Raw genomic sequence first — 20775 nt, 5'->3', positions numbered from 1 at the left:
TTGGTAACTTCAACAATGTAGAAAGAGAGCATGGAGAAATTCAAGACCAGAAACAATGGGAATCTGGAAGAAGTTTTAGAAACTGGACCAAATTCTGTCAGTCAGAGAAGGACTGACCAAAATGTAAATCCAAGTGGAATATTGTTCAGGGAAATGACAGCGCCAAGAGTACTCATGTAGCAATTCCTAGCAATAGCCATATCATCAGGATTTGCCAGAATAGTGCCCCTAGTTCCAAAAGAGGTGCCCTTATGGAAGGAAAGCTGGATAGATAACCAGAAGCATGGACACTAAATTAAGACATCACCAAGTAAAAATATATTTACTCTTCTTGTGAAATTATGAATAGCTTAACTTCTCTTAGCATTATTAACTTTATTTATAAAATGAGGATAATGCCTACTTAATATGACTTATAATTAAAGAGAATAATAATGAATGAGTGGATAACCCCCACCCACACACACACACAGTTATAATAATATTGATGCAGTAATAATAATATTGGGATCCAAATAAAGAACCAGAGCCCCAGATTAAGTAGCCTATTACTAGGACTACCATTAAATTCTTCTTTTACTAAACTTTGCAAATATTTAGGTCTTGTCTGCTCTTGATTGTAAACTGAGACCTTTAAAACCATTTCTCCCAGTTCTCAACCTGCTTTCTTTCTTTCTTTTTTTTTTAACAAGTTATTACTTATGTAGCAAATGTGTCTTTGGGAGTCTACCTACAATTTGGCAAACATTGTGCCAAAGCATTCCTGAAAATTCAAAAAAAAAAATATATACTTCTCTCAAGCAACTTTTAGTCTCACTGTAAAAATAAGAACAGTGAACATCAACTAACAGAAAACCAGGAAAACAGAAATGAGAAACTTTTTCTTTAACCTGAGTGTTAATGAATTTTTGATGGGTTTAATGAATTTTTAATACAGACTAGGAAATATCAAAATAAGCAAATATAAATGCTGCAGATGACTTTGTAGATAGGCCGAGCCCTTGAAATAGTGACTAGAAATAAATAATACTTAATTATTGGTTGTCATTCAAATAAATTAATACATACATAAACCCTTTAGAAAGCATGGTGAAGGTTTATCTTAAGAAAGGCTCAAATATAATTTATATATTTTGGTCACTGATAGGCAAAAAATAACCTATAAACACACAAACACACACACACACACACACATTTTTATTTATTATATATAATTTATTAAAGTTAAACATTTATTAATGGTTATATTATCATATTTTGACTGGTCAGATCATTATTCAGATTTTTTTTTTTTTTAGGTAAAGCAACCCTTGGTTGACCTCACAGATTGCAAGGACCTTGTCAGTTTACAATCCCTTATTCTTTTTATTTTTTATGCTTACAGCACCTGGTCTTCCTAGGTGATCTCCCATCCAAATACTAACCAGGCCTGACCCTGCTTAGCTTCCAAGATCAGATGGGATCGAGCTTGTTCAGGGTAGCTTGGCCACAGTCATTATTCAGATGTTAACATGGTAATTATATGTTTGAAGCAACTGCGAAATACTATATATGATAAAATCTGCATCTCTGATTTTTTTCTTTGAACTTGATATTCTATTTCTGCTTCTATTTGAATGTTATTCCATTTGATGTATTTATGTAACAGCCAGAAATTTTTTTAAGAAATGGGTAGACATAAATATAGATAAAACATTAAATATGTACTGTTAGTTTCTATTAAAAAAGCTGTTTATATATCCAGCTTTTTATTTATTATTATAAATATACATTGTCTAATTTCCCTTAGAGCATATAAATAATAGATGTTTTATATTACTGATTATGAAGAAAATACTTTTTCATCATCTCTGCACCAGTTGTTAACAAGGGCAGGCTATATCTTACATGAGATATATTTAAAAATCAGAAAGAAATTAAGTAATTCTCTCAAGGTGACCAGTAGAGTTTCTAGAAAAAAACAAATGTCAGAAGCAGGATGTTGACCCAGATTTGTTGGTGTATTGACCCAACTTTCTTTCATCCATGCTACACTAAATCTGGGAATAACCTGTTTCATTGACCAAGAATGATCCTGATTTTAGCCAACATTCAACAAAACATTCTTAACATACAGAGGAAATAAACACAGATATCGATACTCTTTTGTCTGCAACCAAACTCTCATAATGCAGATACTCTAACCTATACTTTCTCCCCAAACTGCAGTTTCATACAAAGACCTAAAATGCAGAATTTTGTTTGTGGCAGAAAATGTGAGTTTTGTGCAAGGTAACCTTCCAAATCACGAAAGAGAACAATACGTTTACTAATTGATTTGCTTTCTAAGGCATTCGCTATTTTCCTCTGAAGATGCCTTATACAATATTGTGATGTAGAGTGCAAGTGTTTATTAATAATGATGAAATGAATAATCTCTGACATTAGTACAGTGCTTTTCAGATTACAAGGCACTCTAACATCTTTGATTTCATTTAATTCTCTCAAACACCTTGCAAAGGAGGCAGGATGAATTTAATTATCCCTATTTTATCTAGAAGCAATTGGAGTTCAGTGAGGTTAAGCTAATACTGAAACTGGAGGAATTGGCACTTAATCGTGGAGTCGGAGTTTTAAAACAGTAACTTTTTTTTTTTCTAGCACAATAACATTTCTCAAACAATGAAACTTTATCAAAGACAAAAAAAATCACAGTCGATCACTACTTTCACATGATTAAGATATGTACTCATTTCTACTAGTTGTAAACAATTAAGCTTTTAGCTTATGTAAATTATAAAAGCAAAAATTACACAGAAAATATTAAAACAATAAAATGATTCCTATGTGCCCAACACAATTTAAAGTAAAAAATATATATATTTATATATATAATTATCTATATATAATTTTATATATATATATTACATTATACATAATTTTCTGGAACTAAATTATTCCTCAGGATGTTAACATAGCACCAACTGTGATATTCTTTTAAATTCCCGTAGTATATGTTACTGTGTACACGTTTCTAATGGGGCGGGCTATATCCCGTATGTAATATGTGTTTGTATGCCATGTGAAGACTGTTTCTTGAGATTTTCTTTATTGAATTCCTGAAAAAAAACTTCTTTGATTCAGCTCACTGTGCTCTGGTTCTGGCTTTACTTGGCATAATTGCATCACTTATGCATTAAGTTCTCTTCTGCCCTTTGTGCATTAACCAAATAGTGCTGTTTGATGTGAATCTGATTGTAAATACAAATACAAATATAGACACTAAATTCTGGAGACAGCATTTAGTTTCATGATGGTCATTCACAAGACTCAGGATAGGTTCACGTAGTCCATCTCATTATAAATCAACCACCCAAAACAAATAAAAACAATTTGTAAGCAAACCTGTGTACCTTGGTTCTTCAGAAAAATTTTTTACAGAAAATTTCAGAGATTAATAGATGTTTTTAGAAATGTTTTACTCTGTTTATAGCATTTCTATAGTGTAAAACCAGTATTCACTAAGAATTTTCTCTTGTCAGACATAATTTATACCTAAGTTATCAGAACATCTCAATGCAGTAGATATTATCGAACTTTACTAGTAGAAGGAATGAGTGTGGGAAAAGGTAACTTGCTCAAGGTTTCTAGAAAAAAGCAAATGTCAGAAGCAGGATGTTGACCCATATTTGTCGGTATGCTGACCCTACTCTCTTTCACTCATGCTGCTCTAAATCTGGGAATAACCTGTTTCATTGACCAAGAATGATCCTGATTTTAGCCAACATTCAACAAAACATTCTTAATATATAGGGGAAAAACACAAATATTGATTTCCTGCTAGTGTAGCACTTCTTCAGTAGATTACAGAATTTGTGTATACCTCAAGGCAACTAGAATATAATAAATATTATATTTATCAATATAACAAATATTAATAAATACTGATCTCGACTTAACTTGAAACCTGTACATGAGGTATAACAAATACTAATATAACAAATATTAATAAATTAACAAATATAACAAATATCAACAAATATTAATATAACAAATATTAATAAATATTAACAAATATTAACAAATGCAACAGATATTAACAAATATTAATGTAACAAATATTAACAAATACTAATCTTGACTTAACTTGAAATCTGTACTTCATGTATTTATCAGTATTTATTAATATTTGAGGACTGTATTTCTTTGAAACAAATAATATGTCTCAGTTTTGCTTAATGAAATGTATCTATATTGAAGGAGAATGCAATGTCTTGAAAATGTTGAAAAACATTTTCTTGTAGTGTGTCTTGTCGTTTTGCTAGAAATCTATGGATGTTAATCACATAAAGCTACCAAATTCAATGTAATATGCCAACACATTTACACACATGAATAGACTGAGAGATGAATAGAACAACATACAGGATGACAATAGTTCCATTCAGGATATCTGTATCTATGTATATCATCTGTATTTAAAAAAGAGAGAAAGTTACAGTGAGGGCTAGTGAGAGACAGAAAGAGAGACAGAGGTGGAGAGACAGAAGCAGACTGAGACAGAGATCGAGAGAGATTAAGATTTTTGTCTCATTACTTTTTTTTCCTTACAGTTTAGCCTCATGGGGAGTAATAGTGTTGGAGTCAGAGAACACTTAGTGTTAACCTCATTTTTGTGTGGCATACTTCTATTCCAATTCTGCAGATTGTGCATTCTTCATTAAATAATTTATCCGCTTTGTTGTTGTTGTTCATAATTAAATTGAAGAAGAGGGCATTGGACTAATGCTGCCAGAAATATATGTATCTGTATTTTATAAAGTACCCTCGATACAGTGTCTGAAACATTGTAAATACTCTCTCACTTCATCTAGGGTCACTCTTTGTCTTTTCCACATCAAACAGTGATGGGCTTTTTAGGATGTTCGTCTCCTGTATCATTTCCTGAACCAAACTGGATATGAAGTTGGTGATAATTAAATCATCTAATATACTTAGTCTTAAAATAAGTTAACTCCCTAATCCAAGAATTGGTTATTCCACTATGAATCACTGGAGGCAGTCATACCCACAATCTTAGATATCCCTTGGAAATTATCTCTGCTCTCCAACTGTTCCCTCCCTTTAACATCAAGTAAAACTGGTTCCCTGAATATGGCTCTTACCTCAATTAATGCTTCTAAAATCTGATTAGTATAAGAGTTGGAGCCACTAATGCATCCCCAATCTATGCCTACAATCCTACCTACCATGGGCAGACTTCCAGATCGTTTATCATTGTTTATACTGTTTCATCATAACTATCCACTGTATTCATGTTATAGTCCATCATGTTTCAGATATCATTATAAGTGAGCCTTCTAGATTTATTAAACTGATGGTCTTGTCTCAATCTCTAGATTTGCTTTGTACTGTACATAGATATAGAAGACTTTCAATACATGATAGCTATTAGTATTAATTTTTCTATGCCTATTACATCTCAGATTTCATGATGCTGTGGGGAAGAAAACTAATTTTCCCTCTATTTTTCAAGATTCTTGGCTGAGACCTTTCTGTACTTAAAAGACAGATTAATAGAAAAAAAATAAAACAAATAGTAGTTTAATAATATGTGTACCTCTTGTATACAAGGGAAATACCCAGGAAAACTGAGTACCTCATTGAAATGGCCCAAGCCATCACCTTAATTAGCATCTCCAACTAAAGAGAAAAGATGTTGGTGGGTGGGGAGCCAGTTATGGGAGGTTTTCAGGCAAAGCACAGGTTTTCAGGATATGGGCTTATACAGATTTGAGTCTCTGCCTGCTTCATTGGCAAGAGTCTCTAAAAATTTAGTTACACTTCTCTTCCTTGCCACAGAGAGAAAGATGTCCTTCTAGATGGAGATTTCCCTTATAAATGTAAATTTTTCTTACAAAAGAGTTACTTCTACTTGTTTTCAGGGCTTTTCCTGTCTGCTATTTCTTAAAAATAATCAGCCTAAAATAATCCTTATGCCAAAGAGCCATATTTGGGGATGACAAATTCTGTTCTCCCTGAATGTTTTACATTTATACCCTTTCTAAAATTACATAAATCCATATCCCAGGTGCTAGGTAGAAGGGTGGGAATAAAATGAAAAGCAAGTCCTTCCATTCTTGGCAGTTAACATTCTAAGTACCAAGTATACAAGTCAGAGTATAATCACTAAGACAAGTATGATGAAGTAAAATATGCCATTCTCTTAGAATATATAAAAGAATTGGGCATACAATGAGGATTTGGGGACGGTTCCTTTGAGAAAGCAATATTTTATCCCAAGTCCAAAAGATGAGGAGGAGTTAAACAGGCAAAAGTGGGTTGTTTAATACAAAGAAGTGCATCAGAGAAGATGGATAAAGTTTCTGAGGCTGGTGAGAGAACTAAAAGACATGGATGAATGGGTTGGCAGAACCGAGGTTTGAGGAGTACCCAAAGGATCATGGAAAGATTAATAAATCATGTTAAGAAGTTGAGGCTTTATCTAAAATAATGGAATGGGAAGACATTGAATGGTTTTGCGCTTGGAAGTGGAATACTGGGATCTGCATTTTGAATAGACAACTGACAGGGAAAGTCCAGTGTAGTAGGGAAGTAGAAAACTCAGGGAGGTGAGTTAGATGGATAATGCAAATATCAAGGAAGGAATTAATCTTGTGTTGGACTAAGATTATAACAAAAGAAGTAGAAGAAATGGCAAAAGTAAACAGAAATTTTAAATCACTGTATGTGTTTTAAAGAACTAGGAAGTCTCCTTTGGGATAATGATTAACATAAAATAGCTGATACTATGCACAAATTTACCAACCTGGTGGTTACTACAAGTAATAATTTTTTTTTGTTTTTGTTTTTTTCCGAATTGACCCTAAACCTTGAAAACCCCTGGAAACCTTGAAAACCAACTCAGAATCTGGAGAACATAAACACAATCATTTTTCTGTGTGTACCACATAAATAAGTTAATGCTGTATATAGTTAATGAATCAGCCATGCTATATGTCAGTTCTGTCAACAGCAAAAAGACTATCACTTCCTCCTCCACTATTTAAACAAGCTTAATTTGAATGTAATTCTAAAAGTACGAAGATAAGTTACATTGACTGAAAACTATAATTGAATTGTTTTTATAAATGATTAAGGCCTAGGAAACAAAACGGAAATAACTGCAAAATTTTAAAAGCATTTTCAAACAAAAAAGAAGTTTATTTTTCACACAGACCCCCCAATTGATAACATATCATTGCCTCTTCCCAAAATAATAATTGCTGACATTTTTAACAGTCATTTCCTCTATGCTAGGAATTGAATTTAATGTCCTTACATACATTATCTTAATTTAATGCTCACAAGAATCCAGTGAGGTAATTTTTCTAAGGTATTTTTTTCATATGAAGAACAAAGAAGGTGCATGATTTGCCTCAGGTCAAAAAGTCTACAAGCGACCAAGGCAGTTTTTAAATGAGAGATAGCTCTAAAGCTCACGTTTTTACACTTTTGCAACACTGTTTTCTACTATGAAGTTCAGGAGTTCTTGATAACTGTCCATGCAGAAGTTAACAATTTCCATGAGGGGATATGAATTGTATATTTGTGGCATTCATTCATTCAACAAGAACTGTTGTTGCCATGTTATTTTCTGGGAGTTTAGAAACAAGTATGACAAGCAAAAAGTCTGACATTCTACAACTGGAAGACAAGTAGGAAACACAGAAAATTAAACAAGAAAATGTTCACTACATTTCGATTTTTGAGGAGAAACACTAATCTTTGGAAATGGAATAATGCCAAAATATGATGAAAGTAATCAAAATGAAAGGACAGAATACTCCAGAAATGTGTAGGACCAAATATCCTAGTCACTTTTGAAGAAATAAAAAATAAAATTTATAGACACTAGATAGATGACCAAGAGTCAAGGAAAGATGAGGGAGGCTAAAGGAGGTTGCAGATGCTTTCAGGTGAGAAAGAACAGGAAACAAATGAGTACATTGTGACTGGAAAGTCAGTGGGACAGAAAATATAAAGTGACTTGATCAGTAAACTAATTCAATACTATAGAAGACAAGGTAGGTCATATTAAGAAGATTATTCCTATTCTCAAGATAGTGGGAAGCCATTGAAAAGAGAATAATATAATTATAAATTTAAGGCTCAGATGGGTGTAGTATGACCATTGAATGGTTTTGGGGGGCTAGGGGTCATAGAGACTGGAGCAAGCTAATCAGATACATGATAGTTAAAGTACGTAATTGACAGAGTATAGTGATCTGGGCCAAGAGACTAATTGGGCTGGAGAAAAAAAAAAAAGCATTTGAAAGATACTTAGCAGTAAAGATTAACAGTTTTATAGTAGAGTTAGTTATATGGATTATATGGGCTGAGGGAAAGATTCCTGGGTTTCTGTATTGAGTAAATCACTACATGGTGGAGCTATGCTCTGAGACAAAGATGAAAGAAAGGGAAGGGAAGGGAGGAAAGAAAAGACAGGAAAAGAGAAGAGAAGAGAAAAGAAATAAGAAAGAAAGTTAGATAAAAACAACTATGGAGGAAATGATTATTAATTTATTTTTGGATGAGTTAACTTTAAAATAATAGCAGTATGCCTCATGGACATGCATATCCAATGAGCATTGGTCAAATAAGTCTGGAGGTGGAAGATGTGCCTCTTGCTTACCAGGAATGGGAGATGCTAGTGAAACAGGTCACAAGTCAAGATTGGGACCAGGACTGTGGGAGTTAATTTAGATGCCCTAGAACAAGGCAGAGTTATGGTTCTAGTTTCCCATAAAGAAAACAGATGGCAAGAACATTAGCCTTTTGGAGAAAATACAGGGCAAGCTTTCGTTACACAGAGGAGTGTTACAAAATAGGAAGGATGTTAATAGCAAATCGAGCAGTAATCTAATCCTATGAGTTGATCCAGTATGTGAAGAGAAAAAGGAGGAATGTGTTGTGGGGATTACAATGTCAATTTTGGGGAACCTCGGGTGGTTTCACACAGAAGGATGCTTGGCAAACAATTGGCAGGGATCTGAACAGTGCTTATTTGTTCACTACATTTCAGGTTTGGAGGAGAAACACATTAATCCTTGGAAATGGAGCAAACTAACCCTTTGTATATGAGTATTAGTAGATATACTAATCCTAAGTATGCATTAGCATTCTGGAAATTAGTAAAGGACTCAACTTTTAGATTTAGAGCTCAGCAAACTTATCTTGGAGAAGGCTGGAGAGGGCAGAAGGGAGGTCTTTGGTCAGGAATTCGACTTTTTGTGATTATTAATGTGCTAGTAACTTTGCTTGTCTTGTGGAACATATTCACAAATGAGAGAACTGATGCCCTAAGAGGTCAAGTAACTTAGCCTAAATCATACTTCTCATGAGTACAGAACCGGCATTTGGGCTTACGTGGAGAATGGGAACCAAGACTGGCAGTAGATAAAGCCTCATTTCTAGAGCAGATCAGACAACAGATTTGCTTAGAAGTTTCTTCCTCCCCATACCAGGTAGGCTTCTTTAAAATATTATGGTACATTCCTTACAGTCAAATATCCTTTCATATTAAAGAAGAATTGACAAAAATCTGATACATACATATTTATGTTATTTCTTTCCAAATCATATTTTGAATTTCATTCTGTATATTTTGTTAATGGTTGCCCTCTGACATCTTTATCCAGGTTTGGATATTAATAATAGATAAGATGGAAAAAAGTCCCTAGATACAAAGGGTAGGAATTTTAACTAAAATAATGAAGACTAATTTTCGTGAAGAACTCTATATCTGTTGAGTAAAGTATTAGCTGATTGACAGACCTTATATTTCACTGTTTAACAGATAAGGGTACTACAGTTCAGGTATAATTGATTATATTGATTTTTATAAATAAAGTAGGTTTTTTTGGTACACATCATGGAAAAAGAAACAATTAAGAACATTTTACCTATTTAGAAGTTATTCTATGTGACCGAGTGATAGGTCGTTTAATGTAATAAGTTCATTGGGAGTGCTCTCAGGATTATTATTATTGAAGAAGTAAATACATAAACTACTGTTGAACAGAGAGAGATATTACACTGCAATGCAGTCACAGCATTTTAATGACATTTTTAATAGGGCACTCTGGAGCTTGAATGGATTTCAGAGATGTCTTGAATCAGGGCAAGAGGCAGAGGTCTTTATACTCCCCATGGACTATAAATTGATGGAGAGTCCCCTCAGGAAGGAGGCATGATCTTGGTCAAGACAGCTTAGTTCAACTGATGCCACATTCCCAAGAAAATTAGCTGAGATTTGTTAGCTCATCGACACTTTTTTCTTGGTGTCTTCAGCAATCTTTCTCTTCAGGTTTACTGAGAGGTGGGCCTTGGAATCTAATTCAATAGGCATTAATGTAAGGTCAATAGGCTTCTCATGTGGATAACTCTATAGTTGGGCAAGTTGATATGCATAGGTGCTTAAGTCATCATTTTTTTGTTTGTGTGTTATTTTTTAATATAAAACAAACATTTGGATGTTGTAATACCTACGTGACCTTGGAGTGGCTCGATTTTACATTTGGGAAGTTGCCCAATATAGTCAATCATTTGGAGACCATATTGACTTTTTATTTAATTCCACCACAGAGTTAAACACGAGCTTCTACATGTGACTTCCTGGTATATTACAGAAAGTAGGCTCAGCATGTTTTCTTTAATGAACTTTTCTCTTCAGTTCCTCATTCTAACTGCTGACACAGATCACTATCCCTCCCTTCTACCATCTCTTTAGGATAATAAATCTCTCTTTCTCTTTGAGGAAACTATTAATATTTAATTGGAAAAACTCTTAAAATGTTAGGAAAATATTAAACCAAGCACTGAATAATGCCCGGGAGAGTAGGCAGTTTGATTTGTGCAATGAGGTTTAGTTGTTCATTTGCATTTTTTTCTAATAACAGTGACCTACTAAGTGGATCTTTTTCATGTCCCTTTTTAGAAGTAAAGTTCTATTGAGTAAGAAAATAAGTCACAAAAGAGGATGTCAGTTTACATTTCTGTTCCAAAGAACTCTTTGAAACAGTGCTTATTCGAACACATTAAATTTGTTCCAAAAGTATTCAGGTCATGCATAATTAAATATGTAGCTTTTAGCAATTTTAGGTCTTCCAAGATATGTTGTAGACTACATAATTCGTATCTTTGAGTGAATATTACTGTTTTGTGCTTCCAGACTTCTCTGTAATTTGCTATTCAAAGGTTAATGTTATGCAAGTATCGAAGGTCAAGATTTAGTGGAATTTTAGATGATAAAAAATATATGTGTTTCAACACATACTATTGTGAAAAATGTTTGCCAAAAATATATTCCAAGGATGGTTCGAAATTAAAGAGAATTAAGGGCTATTTCAACATGAAATTTAATGTATTTTATTGATGATTCTGAATTATTTATATTATCTAGGCTGTGAGTGAGAGGATAAAGCATAAATCTGGAGGCCAGTTCATGTCCAGGAACAGATTATTTTTACATCCACAAAAAAGTTATTCTCATGTTTCATGATGGACTTTTTTGTGTATGGTGATTTTTTTTTTTTAACTTATAAAAATCTCAGAATAGGATATGAAATACAAAATATCATTCTACATTAGTAATAGTAACAACAATGAAAATAGTGACAGTTTGTGTGCCAGTGTTCAGAACTTATTTATAGTATCTTCACTTATTTGTATTCCTTTCATCCTTGCAAAAAAAGTCACTGATTTTTATTTTATCCCTATTTCACAGATTAAGAATCTTGAGCATAGACAGCTCCCATAAGTTTCCTGAGGTCGCGCATCTAGTTAGAGGCATTGTAGAGTTTTTAAGCCAGGCACATAGGCTTCGAATACTGGCATCATCATGAATATAATATACTGCCTCTTAAAATATGGATTTACATTTTTATATGCTTAAATTTCATTCCTCAGAAAGAATTATCCTCAGTTTAGGACAATTTACTAATTTCTAGTCCTCTGCCCCCAAACACAGCAGGGCAGCCTCATTCTTTTGTGACCTTTCTTTTCTTACACAATCTTGATAGTCACTAGAGGCTCATAGGGATCTTAGGAAGCAGAGTAGATATTGACAAATTGGCACAATGTGAAATATTCCTAGAAGATGGTTCCACATGTTAACAGTAATTTCCTATCTTAATTTTTATGGTTCTATGATGAAGAAATTATTTTTAAAAGTATCTCCAAAAATGAATAGTCTTGATGGATGACATTACATTCATTACAACTTTCTTGAAGTACCATCACTCTCAAGATCTTTTTTATTTCTTAATTTTGGAAATCACAAAATTATACTGAGATTTACCAAGGGAAGAAGAGAATGTAAGGATGGGCCAAGTTTTGATATATGGTTTATATTTACCATCAGTCACTGCCTAATTACACAGACCTATGCCAATGGAAGCTCACATGCGATCAGGTGGCACAAAGTAATACCACCAATAATACTAAAAAAAAAAAAAGATGGGCAAGCATAACTGCATGTGCACGCATGCATACACACAAAGCAGAAAAAAACATATCTTTGTATGAACCCATGATCAGAGAGGATCCAGATACTTCCAACAACATTGGAAACAATATCGTTTTACTTCTGAAAGCTAGAAAACATCACAATCAGATAAAATCAAAAGATATTTTCATCTTGGACAAAATATGGATTTATGATAAAAGAGTTCAGAGGAAATTTACAATATCCAATAAAGACAGCCCCTTACTCATTTGCTCTTGGCTTTCAACCGCTGTTTGAGAATCAAATCGATCAGAGATCAGGATGGCCTATGATTTGAAACTCATGACCTCCAGCATGAGATCGCTTGTCATAGAGATGTATACTCAGTATCAAATCCATTAGGCTTGATTGGACCTAAGCTATTTGTACAATCTATTCTCTCTGTAGTTGATGCTTTGCTAAATGTGTCATATGGTTCAAATGCATGTTTCCTTTCTTCAGAGAGGAGTTTATCTTTCACACTTAGATCTCTAGCACTAGTTATTTGAATTCTCTTTATTTCTCTTTTACAATTATTAAAAAAAAATATTTAGCACATTTTACCCATTTTAACACGAATTGAAATAACATCCAGTCATAATTCATATAGTGTTAAGAAAAGTTTGAAGCTTGCTTGGATCGGGGTGCGCGGTGGGAATAACTGAATCTCCACAGCTTCTCCCTGTCCTCACCTCACTTCACTGGCTTTTCTCTCACAGCCAGATAGCTCTGGAATGCAAATGTGTTTTTATCTATGGAAATAGAAAGAAGTAGAAATGGGGAAAATGACCAGGAACAAGTTGATATGTACTTACAGGGAGAGGCAAGAAAGAAATATATCTAGGAAAAGTGGAAAAGAGTAGTGGGGTGAACACACATTCAGCACACCTTAGGTTTTTGGGGAGCTATATGGTAACTGCAAAAAGAGGAAGAGATGGGGTGTGAGAAGATAGCGAAATGGAGATTAAAGACTGCTGTCTTGGTCCATGAATATGTCATTAGAAAAGACATACTTGGAAAGTTGAACTTCACTAGTATTTAACTCAGGATATCCTAAATCAGCAAGACTCTTTTTTTTCTTATTTTGAGAAAAACTGAATCCACATCTCAAATACAAACTATATTTGGTTAACTAGACAGTAAACTCAAAACTTTTGTATGTACATGCACATGCACATATACACAAAAACAACTGCAAATGATATACAGTTCTGACGTCAATTTCAACAACTAAGTAATTTTGTAGAATCTTTAGCAAGCATGGCTAACTGAAATAATTTTCTCATGGTCTGGATTACTTTCTTCAGTCACTGAAGTCAACTGTATGCACATATTCCATTATGTGTTCCAAACCAATCTCTTGAGGAAATAAACTTTACATGTATGCTTTCCTTCTTTTGTCACTTGAATCTGTTTTTATTTCTGAATACAGAAGACTGTCAGTCTTTCTCCTCATTTCTAACTGCCAGACTTTAAAAGCAAAGGTTGTGTCTAGGGTATCGTGAGCTTTATTTACTTTTTGAATTCACAAAGATCTTTGCAATGATGTCCCATCCAGTGAAACTTGAAGGCTTTCTTCTAATTTTTTTCATCTAGAAATATCACCCCTTTCCCTGTTTTGTAAAATATAGGCTGTTGCTTTCATCTCTGTGCTGTAAGAAACAGTTTTGCTCTAAGTCTGGCCATTTGAAAGGAGGGAATCCTCTTCTATATTTTGTCAAGAGATAAAATCAGTTTTCTAGCAAAAGTGCAATCATAGAAGTTCCTTCACTGCACAATTATGGACTACATATGATTATGCAATGTCTCCTTTTAGCTAATTCAGACATTTCTTCAAGAACACGCAGCTATGTGTTGACTCATTAAATTAAATATCTGCAATTAAGTCAGACAATTATCAAATTTGGAGACTTCATGTTTAAATGGTTTCTAAATTGGTAGTGGGTAGAATGTCAGGGTTGTGGTTGCAAAGGCCACAACAAATAAAATCCTTTAGGTGCTGAATACAAATTATAAATGTGATGGAAACTAAAAGTTATAATAATGCAAACAGCAAAGAAAGGTTAAAGTTTGAAATTCAAAGAAACTACTCTACTCTCCCTCAAATCATAAAAAATATTATTATGGGGAAAATTGATGTAAGAGTATGTTTTAGGGAAATTTAAATAAGCCTAAATACCAGCTGAAATTGAGACTGGAGACCAGAGAGATTTAAGACATATAAAACCCAACAAGAAAAGACCAGTAGTTTTATTGAGAACTTTAATTTGCATGTGAAAATTCCACCTTCCACGTGGCCAAGTGAACTCCTACCAAACAACACTCTTGCACTTACTTAACAGCTATAAACTTAACAAAACTATCTAAGCAAACAAAGGTACTTGAGAACAAAAACAATACAAGTACTTTTTAAAGAGCACCCAACACTTGGCATAGGAAGTATCTGGGGAAAGTTCCCTTCCCCACTCCGCCCCGCCCCCCAATGAGATTTAGCCTGGCAGCAAACTAAAATCAGAGTCTCTTGGAGAAGCTAAAATAGAAAACTACCTGTCTTTCTGGCCTGAAAATCCAGAGAACAGAGTTCTGGGCAACTGTAAAAGCTTAAATAGGGAGAAGGGGATTTATGAAAGGAGCAAGTCAGAGTTAGGGGGCCACACCTTGAGCATAAACTACTCCAACCAAATATTTGGCCAATCTCTGAAGCCTGCATATGTGAAGTAGATTTCAAGCAGCGTAGCTAAAGATTAAGGAACAGACCTTATATTTGAATTACACCAAGAGAGTTTGCAGTTCTAATAAAACCAAATTAATTACCTGTTAAAACAAGCAAAACACACAGCACTCTTTAGAGGTAGGTATATAATAGGATCCAGAGTCTTTACAACATACATTCACAAATACAAACCCTACACTGGCAAATTTTTGACCAAGTAATTTTCATTGTGAAAATTATCTGAACATTAATCAAAAACCTAAATGTAAGAGCTAAAGCTTTAAGTCTCTTGTAAGAAAACATAGGCGTAGATCTTTATGACTTAGGAGTATGCAATAATTTCTTAGATATGACATTGAAAACACACAAAACAAAATAATAAATAATTTGAACTTTTTCAAAATTAAAAACTTTTGCACTTCAAAGAACACTATTAAAAAGTGAAAAGACAACCTACATTTATAAAGCTAAATATAGTCCTAGCATATAATCCAACAATCTCACTCCTAAGTATTTACCCCAAGTAAGTTGAAAACTTATGTAGATACGAAAACTTGCACACAAATGTTTATAGCAGCAGTATTCATAATTGTCAAAGTTTGGAAACAAATGAGATTCTTTATTAGGGGACTAAAAAAAAGTGATACATCTGTATAATGGAATATTATCCATAGAGAAAAAAAAAATGAGCTATCAAACCATGAAAAGACAAGGAGAAATCTTAACACATATTATTCAGTGGAAGAATACAGTTTGAAAAGACTATATACTATATAATTCCAACTATATGACATTCTGAAAACAGCAAAGCTATAGAGACAGTTAAAAGTGGTTATCAGTGGTTCAGAGATGGAGGAAAGGGAGAGGGATGCATACACAGGTGGAACAGAGTTTTAGGGCAGTTAAACTATTCCAAAAGATACTGTAATGGTGGATATTATGACATTGTGCATTTGTCAAAATCCATAGAATTGCACAATACAGAATGACCCCTCTGCCCAGACTCCTTCTTTTTTTTCCTGCTGTGGCTTCTAAAGTATTCACCATAATTATTGTGGGCTTTCTACATCACATATAGAAATTAAAGATTCAGCTTTATTCCCTTGTATTTTAAACGCACTGTCAAGTCTTAGAAAAGTAAAGCAACTCACCAAATTTACAACATATAGTCCTCTAATTGCCAATTGAACTTTCAATTAAAATAATAATTCATGCTAATATGGTAACATAAAAACAATTGTGTATGTGATTAAATTTTCACTTATTTCTTGCAATCATTGATAGACTAGGAACATTAGTTTTTTTCTTTTGTTTTACAAATAACTCATTAATTTTGAATAAATTAATATAAAATATATTAAACCAAATTAAAATGAAAATGTCCTTTTTATAGTGTTATACCTGTGAAACACAGTTTCTGATAAATTTACTTACATGATGTGGCAATTCACCAGTGGAGTTTCTAATAATAATATGTTCAAATGAATTTATTCCTTAATGCTTAATTTGTCTTTATATGTATTATTAAATCAAGAGTTGTAAGTATAAAAAGAGAATGGCCCTCAAAATATACCTTTCAGAGACACACTAAAGTTTTTGAAAAAATAAAAAAAATATATATTTAAGGTGTACAACATGATGATTTGATATGCATATACATAATAAATGATAATAATCAAGCCAATTAACATAGCATCTCCTCACATCATTTCTATTTTTGTGTGTGTGTGTGTGATAAGTGAGAGCACCTGAAATCTACTCTCTTAGCACATTTCTGGTATTCAATACAGAATTATTAACTGCAGTCACAATGCTATATATTATATCTTTAGCCTTATTTATCCTACATAACTGTAGCTTAGGTTGTTTCCACATCTTAACTGTTGTGATAATGCTGCAATACACATTGGAACACAGATCCGTTTTTGAGGTACTAATTTCATATTCTTAGGGTGTATACATAGAAGAGAGATTTCTGGACCATATGTTAGTTCTATTTTTAGTTATTGAGGAGACTCTCTACTGTTTTTCATAAAGGTACCAATTTACATTCATACCAACAGTGTACAAGGGTTCTCTGTTCTCCATTTCCTTGCCAAAACTTTCTCTCTCTCTCTCTCCCTCTCGCTGATAATAACGATTGTAACAGATATGAAATGATATCTTATTTTGGTTCAGATTTGCATTTCCCCGATGAATAGTGATGTTGAGCACCTTTTCATATATCTTTTCTTTGGAAAAATGTTTATTCAGTTCATTTACCCATTTTTTAAATCAGATGGGTTACTTTTTTGCTATTGAATTATATGAGTTCTTTATATATTTTGGATATTAACCCCTTATCAAGTATATGGTTTGAAGATATTTTCTCCCAATTCATAGGTTGTTTTTTTAAATTTTTTGATGGTTTCCTTTGTTGTGCAGAAGCATTTTAGTTTCTTATAGTCCTACTTAGTTATTCTTGATTTTGTAGCCCGAGCTTTTGTTATCCCATCCAAAAAAAATATCGCCAAGGCCAATGTCAAGGAGCTTTTTTCCTACATTTTCCTCTAGGAGTTTTATGGTTTCAAGTCTTACATTTCGGTGTTTAATCCATTTCGAGTGAATTGTTTGTGTGTGGTAAGATAAGGGGCACACTCAACTCTTGTTTTCTCAAATATGAATGACTGCTAATATAAAAGTACTAGCCTTTCTTCAACTATTTGCATTTTAACCATTACCACCACTTAATATGCACAAAGACTTATGATTTTGTCTATCAAATAGAGATATAGAAACATAAGGTTAATTTTTTCAGACCCTGAAAATACACTAGTATATAGATAAACACCTATTTTCACCTAAGCGACCAGGTTATCTGCCTCTGTCATTCTGCATTAGGAAAAATGTTGCCAATTGTATTAAATGAAACAGCTTTTTGGTCCTTCCACTCTTTTACTATAATTATTTGAGTTTCACCTTTGAAACTTAAAAAGAATGAACATAATACATGGAAACAAATTATTTAAATCAATCTCTAAATATATATTTTTTGTGCTTAGGAAAACACGCATCCTTACTATACCATATATTTACCGCATATTTTAGGAAATTGTCCAAAAGGATAATTTTAAAAAATTGACTGTTTTATGTTGTTTTAAACAAATATTTTCAAATTTCAACATGCATCCAAAACACCAGGAGGGTTTGTTAAAAGACAGATTCCTGGACCCACCTCCAGAACTTCAGATTCATAGGTATAGGGTGGGAGCCTAAGACTGCATTTCTAACGAGTTCCCAGGAGATGCCGATATGGTCTAGGGACCACACTTTAAGAACTATTGCTTTATACTAATTGCTCTGTAAGTCACATCAAGTCATTATATTTTTAAAAAGAGAATTAGAAAAGATTAGTCAAGTTCGAGATCACAGAACACTCTTTCTTTTCCATGTTAAGTTACCCTAACATAACTGTTAGAGCATAATGTAGATAGTATATAAAGTAACTATGTAGTGCATTTACAAATATTTTATTTGATATTTGAATCTATATACATTTGGTAACATTGTGATCTAATAATTTCCATTGACAATGTTTTCTTAATTTTTCAAACCTCATTTTTAACAATGTACAAAGTATTTTTTTCTTTCCTTGTTTTTTCCTCCCTCCCTCCTCCTACTTTCCTCCCTTCCTCCTTTTGTTCCCCTTTCTCTTTTCCTTTATTTCTCCCTTCCCACAGAAAAAAAATTAAATATAAGTTTTCATGTTCAAAGTTGAATCCAATTTCTAGATGTAAAGTCCAGGAATATAGCTTTTTTGCAGGCTGGGAGGTGGTAATAATTACAATGTAAATTCATGCTTCACTCGTGGAATTTAACATCTTAACAATACATGCCGATAGGAAAAGCATTAAACAACTAAATCCATTACAGACATATGGAAACTTGCCCAGTTCTATTTGCCCAACAATGATGAAAGCATTATAAACTGTGCTTCAAAGTTGATGTCAAGGCCTTTCTTGTCATTTCACTCTGCTTGTGACTTAATGGTAGAATAGCACAGACATATAAGGAAGTAAGGAAGTGGAGATACATTCCTCCCACCCACTTTTGACTGAAAGCTGTGAATCTATAACTTAAATTCACTTCCTTTGGAGCCATGAGAGCGGCTGATGAAGTCTGTAAGCCGTTTAATTTTCATTTGAACTTTCTTGTACAAACTTACGAGAAATAATTTATAGCTTAAGTCTTTTCCCCCACTTTGGAAAAGGCCTGGAATGAAAAAGAGGAATGTTAACACATACTTTCCTGTGACTCTGAATGTCAGTTTTATCATCTGTAAAAATGGGTGGAGAATGGATTAAATAATCTACCAGGCTCTTGCATAACATATTTTAATACCTTCATCCTTTAGGCTTGATGATGGTAAATAAAACATTGAAAGCCCATTTAATAAATATTTTGAGGACCCCATTGAACAAATCTGCATATATTAGGTCCAGTTTTATATGTGCTTCCTTCACATGGGTGTGTGTTTGGCAGTCTTTTTCTTCATGATGGCTGTCTAATAAAAGCTTGTGATTTTTCTTCTTCAAAAATGACAAATTTATATTTTCCTCCTAAACATTTGTGGATAAAAGTGTTATTGCTCCTGCACAATAATTTAAAAGTGCTTGAAGTAATGGAGAATGCAAGTTTTGAATTCTGTTGCAATATATTCTCATCTTTTAACAAGTATCCTGCATTCTTGGTTTTGAATTCTGTTGCAATATATTCTCATCTTTTAACAAGGATCCTGGATTCTTGGTTCCCACTTTTGACCTCAATTTAATTCAATCTTGGCTAGAACTGTTTTTAATTTGACTGTTTTCTATGTTTTCTGCTGAAAATCCACAATTACAAAAAATAAACATGTATTGGAACTAAAATACTTAACATGATATGTGAAAACAATTCATGAGTGTGACCATTGCTATTTAGTTAGAATTGTTTTATATATGTTCCTGATATTTATTAGGATATATTCATATTAGCATCTGATTCTTTCATGTTAGGGCACTGATTTTATTTTCTTATTATTTTTTGCTCTTTAAAAGTATGTCACTTTCATTTGCTTCCAACTCCACAGATCCCTGATGAGGTCAGTGCTTACTAAGTAGAAGGCAATTTTATCCACTCTAAATGAACAATTAGCATAAATTTATCTATCTTGCATAGGATGAATTCTTCATTTAGAGCATTATGGTTTATTTTAACATTTTCTGTATACTTCAAATGCTTGAAGAATTCTGTGTGCTATTATTCCAAAATGTTTCTTGGCTTTCAAATTATAGATCTTAATAAGACAGGCTTTCTTCATCTCCTGTATTACCATATCATACCTAGTGAAATCGGGTTCAACCAATCAAATTCCTGCATGACTGACCTTTATTAACTGGTAATTTAGAAATGTGATTTCAGAAGGATCTATCTTATAATGCAAAAAAAAAAAAAAAAAGTAAGATTGTTTTCATTGGCCAAGGAAGAAAAAGGTTCTCTGGAGGCCAGTCAAAATTAA

At 33.1% G+C, this 20775-nt stretch overlaps 1 pseudogene; it reads right to left on the bottom strand.

The window, feature by feature from the left end:
• Positions 1-1375: 1375 nt before the first annotated feature.
• LOC120580974 (uncharacterized) lies at positions 1376-1494 on the bottom strand (annotated as a pseudogene).
• Positions 1495-20775: the final 19281 nt, after the last annotated feature.

Source organism: Pteropus medius, unplaced genomic scaffold, assembly GCF_902729225.1.
Source record: "Pteropus medius unplaced genomic scaffold, Ma_sr-lr_union100, whole genome shotgun sequence".
Lineage (NCBI taxonomy): Eukaryota > Metazoa > Chordata > Mammalia > Chiroptera > Pteropodidae > Pteropus > Pteropus medius.
The sequence above is the reverse complement of the archived record's forward strand: the minus strand, read 5'-3'. Positions and strand labels throughout refer to the sequence as shown.